This window comes from Danaus plexippus, chromosome 15 (assembly GCF_018135715.1).
Source record: "Danaus plexippus chromosome 15, MEX_DaPlex, whole genome shotgun sequence".
Classification (NCBI taxonomy): Eukaryota; Metazoa; Arthropoda; class Insecta; order Lepidoptera; family Nymphalidae; genus Danaus; species Danaus plexippus.
In genome coordinates this window covers 2,768,395-2,775,488 of record NC_083547.1, presented here as the reverse complement: position 1 = coordinate 2,775,488, position 7,094 = coordinate 2,768,395, and the positions used below count along the sequence as shown (strand labels likewise).

Genomic DNA, 7,094 nt, shown 5'->3' with positions numbered 1-7,094 from the left:
TAGGAGCGCAAAGTAACAGAGTAGGGTTAGGGTCAAGTAGGAAGGTCCAAGATACGGATATATTGAAGTCTTTTATTCGGCAAGACGAGAATGATAAATATAAGATCCATGCAATAAGTTTAGAAATGCAGAACGAGTGGTTAGACATAGGAGATTTTTGCATCCCATTAGCACTAAAATGGCGCACCTTAATCCATGATTGGTCGCCAGCATTGCTAAAATTCTATCTCATTGCGTTCCAGATGACTCTCCCAGATCAAAGTAATTTAGTGAGATGGGGTAAAGGTACCGAAAAGACTTGCTATATCTGTGGGAAGGCAGTTGGATCTGCTAGGCACTTGTTAGTGGGATGTAGGGTACTCCTCGATAGCGGTCAATACTCGCGTCGTCACGATAGGGTTCTAGAAATCATACGTGAAGCGGTTAGTCTTTCGGTAGCCAGAGCGCAAAAGGAAATAACCACAAACGAGCGATCAGTAGGTTTTGTGAGAGAGGGCACTAGGGCTATAAAAACAAATGTTAAGCCTTACTCCATCCTTAAAGCGGCTACGGATTGGACTATAATGATGGATACGTATGAAAAACAATACAAAATCCCCGAGGATATTTGTGCGTCGGCCTCCAGACCAGACATATTTATGTATTCGCGAATCTTAAAGCGCGTTGTGATGATAGAGCTTACGGTTCCTTGGGAAACCAACATCCCCAAAGACCATACCATCAAGGTCAACAAATATTACGAGCTCACAAACGAACTCACTCGAAATAGGTTCGTCGTGGATTTATACGCGGTAGAAGTGGGAGCGAGAGGTATAACGGCTAAATCTCTCTACAACCTGCTAAAAGACTTGGGCCTGTCCAGAACTCACATCAATTCGTTCTTGGAACGTACTTCGAAGGCAGCCCTAGTAGGTTCTTTTCAAATATGGTTAGGTAGGGAGAGGAGCTTGGACAGTGGAGGTGAGCGTTTAACGCGCGTTAGTTAGGGGCCCCTTAAACCTACACCTGGGTCGCAAGTCCCAGGCACTGTTGAAGCTCCACTCCCTGCAACGCAATGGACCCGGCACCCGCACGGTGAATCCATTGAATGCTAAGAGGTTTCGTCTCATTTGTTCCATAAATTTATATATAGCATACACTGCTGATATTTATTGGCGTTTTTTTTAATGTTTCCTAATGCCTACGCGTTAGTCTTCGACTTTTTTTTTTAAGAATTAACAAATAAAAATAAATATGTACACCAGTCACATCAGAAAAAATGCTTTTACTTAAGCCTAAAAATTATGTTAGAAATTAAATTGGAACATAGATTTCGTTTGTTTGTTGCAGTAGCTTTATATCATAAGAACTTAACCCGTACCTGTATAAGTTAGCTAAGCTAATGCATCCTTAAATAAATACAATCATATTGACAATATATGATTTATTAATGTGTGTTTCCTTCCATAACATTATTCGTTCAATAATTTATTCGTCATTAGCAATAGCTGCATATTGGCCTTTTACATAGCACGCCTGTGAAGTCTAAGTACATTATATTTATTTATATAAATATGTTCTTTTGTTTTTAACTAAAAATGTGTGACTAGGGACCATTATTTTAGGAATTACACATTTTTTGTTTTATCTTTATTTACAAAGCTGTTAAACAATGCGATAATCGTAGTTGGAAGCCAAATTAATACAAAGAAAAATATCTCTAGAACTTTTAACCTCCATCTAAATAACTATGCGGTTATAAACGAATTTTTCTATTCATTCTTCGCTCCAAAGTGCAAAAAAATTTTAATATTCATAATAAATTTTTCAGTTTAACGATGAAAGCTACAAACTCGCTACAATACTACATAAGTAGCGTCAGAAAGCTTATTTTGGAAGGAACATTTTTGAAATTCTTATTTAAATTTAGCTCTGATAAGTTATAAAAAACACTTAAAATATATTTTAAGCTATAGAAAAGTTCACAAATAGAACATTCCATTATATGCCCTTCTGTTAAGCGTTTATTTTAGTGGTAGACGTATTAGTCAAAATTCTATTTGTTTATTGATATATTAAAATAATTAAGTGATTTACTCTAAGAATTGCATAATATTTTAAAAGCATTCGGATTTGCTTAATTGATATGAAACACACACATTTTTTTTACAACGAACTTCAGCATGGTTAGTCCAAATTTGGGCACCTAACATACAGACGTTGCACTTTTTTCAACAATGACCATAATGTGCTAAGATTTATGAATGAAATATATATTTGAAGGGGTACTTATTTTTAATAATAAAAATATGCGTGGTTGCACTTGTGGAGATTTGGATAAAAATGTAGTGCAGCAAGAAGCAAGTTTTTTTTATTTCCAAGAACTTCTAACAAAAAGAAATACAATCAATTACTTAAAAAAAGAGAAATTTAATTCGTTTTACACTTATATACTTTACCAAATTTCGAAAGGACTAAAAAAATGTCGTGGTTATTTTTGACTAGAAGTATCTATTATTTTCAATAAATTTTAAACACCACTTCAAATTATTTCAAAGATTTTTATATATATCGAGTACCGACATAATTATTATATGATCTTATTTTAAAAACATTAACTGTTTTAATACTTGTGATAAAATTATTTTCTTTTTATAATTAAATGTTCTGGTTCAACAAAAAACAATCTATTCAACTAATTAAAATTAAAATCAAATAACGTCTAATAGAGTTTCGTAGGTCATGTTCGTCAAACATCATAGCTTTTAATGTGTCACAGTAACAGCTCGTTCTGATCACTTTCAAAACCGTTGGTGGCAAATAGGAGTGCGAACCGAGTGTTGTTAACCGGTGACAGTAGCCTATAGATGTCTGCAATAGCAGTACATCACTTGTGCCTTGTTAAACCTAACTATATTTATAATTTTTGTTGACTCAACTTTTTAATTCTACTGCTTTCCTCTAACATAGGGATGTTAGAAAACTGAACAGTAGAAGACTGAGCAATAAGATTTTAAACGGTTAAATAAATGCAATCTACTATAAAATATAAAAATTGTTATAATAAAATAACATTATACACAATGTTTACTTATAATTAATGATATAGTTGTAAAAATGAAAATATCTCATGTATTTGTACAAAACTAAGTCCTTAGGCTCTGGATTATTTGATTTTCATATCTGGATCGGTTGCCAAAGCGATTAGCCTGTCACGTCACTAATCTATGTCAGATCTCTGTGAAATAGGTACTAAGGGAAACAGCCTCTTGTACTGTATAGTAAGAATAACATGTTTCGGATTATTACTAAATATAAAACTATATTTTTTCTTATTTAAGGTGATGAAGTTATAAAACTGAAAAAAAAAATCCTTTAAATTGCTTCCTGAAGTATTTTGTACAGCTATAAATGGTGTGTGATGCTAGTTGGAAAGAAACTTGAGCAATAACACATGCAAGAAAAGGTGTACAATATGCGATAAGAAATAATTATTCACTCATAAAAAGATAACATTTCAAAAATAATAACACTAAATGATAACATTTCAAAGTTTTCAAAAAACTTATATGCCAAGTCTATGTTTTGTTAAAAGACCTCCAAAATTTCAATTATATTTTTATTTTCTTTTTACTGGCTTGAAAGCTATGTAAAAACTTTTGACAGTCCCTTTGTATTGCGAGAGTTTTAAAGTCTGTGGTCTTGTACCAAAGTTTAAACTGCTCTTAGTAGCAAATGTTGCTCGTCTGCTGACGTAGCTCAAGTTTATATTACTACCAGAACAAAGACAGCATACTTTATGTGTTCAATAGTCGACTCGTTTTGGTTTAAACGTGATTGCAATACAAGATGATTTGTAATCACAATAACAATAAGGAATCCAAAATTTTAAAACAAAACTTTAAATGGTTATATTTTATTTTTACTCAATCAATCAAATTTTGAAGTATAACAACACAAAACAAATTCTTATAGAACTTATAATATAAAACGTTAGAAAACCGATATGAAATTAAAAGAAAAATACAATTGTCTTTTGACTGAAATTTATTTATTTCTAGAACGAAACAAAAGTTGACTGAAGCTCAAAACGGTGGGATTGTGTTAAATCCTCTCTGAATTTGTACATTTGTTTCATTTCAACTGTAACCTCTCTGGGGCTTGCGGACTTAAAAATATATAAAGAAATTTACAGAAAAAAGTAAAGTTGCTTCTATTTATTCCTACAGTTTTATTTAAATATACGAAAATTAAGCGTTAGAGGTCGAACGCGAAACTATTTTCAGAATAATAATTTCATTCATGTTGATTTTTTTTTTTTTTTTAATATTTAATCAATCTAATGCTAGCAAGGTTAACACAAATGTAAACTGAAAGTTTGATATTGAATAACTGAAAGTATAATATAAACGTCAACACTTTAAACACCCGATATAAAATAAGTGAAAAAATTGCAATCCTTCTAAAATTGCGGCTTACCGTTAGATTCGATTCGAAACAGTCTCGATAGAATAGAATTCCTCGGACAAGATTTAAGATTAAAGAAATACTTACTGTTGTCGAGTGCAATTTACAGGAGGGTCGCCTATATCCCGTGATTAGCTTTCATGCCGTTTCAATCGAATTGTTTGATCTAATAATAATTAATGAAATAATAATACTTGCGAATAAAAGATATTTAGATGTTCTCCAAATGAAAATTTAAGGATTTTTTCGTTTATTAAATTATCTTTTTAAATTTTATTGCTTCACAAATATATGCTATATATCTACCTTATCTAAATAATTCTGCTACTTTCATACCCTATTATCATTGGCCACTGATCTCAAGTTTAAGAAAATAGTCTTGCGACAAATTTTCAGTCACACAAGTAAATGTAATAATTACAGAACTTTCATCCTCTTTGGTAATGAAATATTCATTGCGGATTTTCTTACTACCACCAATTTATTAATCAAGTTTCTCAAAGAAAATAGCAATGTACGGCAAAATGTCCACGTATTTAAAGATTCCGTCTAGTCGGAATTCGAGGGTTGTAGCATAGTAATGGCTTAACTTTATTGCCACACAGTAGTCAGTACGCTATCAACTTTCGTGGCAAAATGACGTGTTTGATAGAGATATAAACTAAACACGATTTGTTTATGTGACGCTTTATGTTCGTGCTTTATATGTGGTTCAAATAAATCTAAATAATTTAAAATGTATTAGTGAAATTACTTGTGAACTGTTACTTATTAGTGTTGTAAGATTTTAATAGTAGATGGGATTTATTTATGGTAAGATTTAAATGTATTTGATAACTCTTTAAATTACTTTCGCAATTCTTATTACATTTTGTCGTTTATATTTTAAATTCTACGATGACTTAATATTAAAATTTATAATCTTAGCTTCTAGCAATACCGCACGGTGAGTATATGGAATATTTATTCAATGTGTTCAGATAAACCTCTAAAGGAACTCTAAACTTCTAAGGGAACAAAATATAAAATTTATAAATCTAGCCACTATATCTTACTAGTCTTTGAAATTTTAACGGACGTGATGTCATACTACAGGGATAGATATATATTATAAAGCTATATTAACTATTTGAACTGTCAGATTTATCAGAAGGAACTAGTATATTATACAAATACATACAATTATGTTTAAATTGTATTTCAAGATTTAGGTTTTTAAATATATTTTTTTTCCATTCACATATTTTACCAAATTCATTCTTCCTATATATATAACAATCTCGGTTGAATCAGTATTAAAAGATGATATCATTCTAAATACATTTCCGGTCTAATGTTAGATTTCTATTTAAATATATCTTATACTTGGCTTATAAGAGTTAAATAGCTTCAATATTTTATTTTTATCCACACTCATTCGTTTCGTAACATGTTAAGATACCGATGGCCATACATGGAGTTATTCTTATTCCAAGCTATAATTGCTCTGTTGCCTTCTTAGTACCCTACTTAATGTATTTATACTACAACCGGCCTAGTTAGTCTTTTGGCGAACAGCATTTATTGAATTGAGGTCAATAAAGCATTGGCATGGGAAGTGAAATAGCATAGCACTCTTGACTTGGAAAGTAACAAGAACTCTGACATCGTAAGACTATTTGAAGCACCCGCAGAAGTAGGTCTGCTGTTGTTTCATGGCCTTTTAGGTGATATTCATAAGTTTTCATTTCAGTGGTTTCCACAATCTTGTTTTTAATGATGTAAGACGAATATGTCGTCTATGTAAATAAAAATCTTTTAAGTATATAACTTACATCTTAAAACTATTTACTAACCAGGAATAAAAGAATAATAATTATTTTGTTTCCACCAAATTTAATGATTATCACCCATTAATTTGTTTATAAAATTTTTAATTTACTACCTACTTATTTTTTTTTTTAATGTTATCTTAAATTATAAATATTTATTTTGCATCGATAGCTTTAATATTAGCAAAAAATTTATTTTTAATACATTTTAGAGTAGTTAACTGTCAAATCATATGTTATTTAAAAATGTTATATATTATTTTAACTAGTCAAGGAAGAGATAAAAATTGTTAAGTATAAACACAAAAACAAATGCCTCAGCAGTTTATAAATACAGATTAACAATAAAACTTTGAAATATTATTCAAAGTAAAATAACAAAAAGAAATATATAATAAGTATTGGATATTTTTTTATATAGGTAATTATCGATACCTTTCGCATAAATATGTTTATTACACAACACGTGCATGACGAAAATAGCCCGGGAGCCATTCTGAACCGCTCGGATCCTACAAGCTTAGCCCTTGATTAAGCCAACTCCGAATGATCACTACAATGGGCTTTAAAGATTAACCCTTTTCATATGATTGAATATGCATTGTATTTCAAAATATATCATTTATAAGCTCCCGCCACCAGCTATTATCCGAAAATATGTTTTATATTATATTTTTGGATAATTTTGTGTTTCTGTTAAACAAAGTTTATTTAAAACATGTGCTTTCAAAGACAATATTTATGAACAATTTCCTTTATTTTGTGACAAAAGTTATGTTATCAGAATCTTGATAAAATGTTTAATATACTACAAATATTGTTATTCATTTAGTGTTG

The 7,094-nt window shown here is 30.5% G+C and overlaps 1 protein-coding gene across 1 annotated transcript in view; it reads left to right on the top strand.

Moving 5' to 3' along the window:
* The first annotated feature begins 5,114 nt into the window (after window positions 1-5,114).
* LOC116766156 (CD151 antigen-like) overlaps window positions 5,115-7,094 on the top strand; it is a 164,145-nt gene continuing 162,165 nt past the window's right edge. The window contains exon 1 of the mRNA XM_032655879.2: window positions 5,115-5,259. The gene's annotated coding sequence lies outside the window, so the exon portion shown is untranslated. The remainder of the gene's footprint in view (window positions 5,260-7,094) is intronic.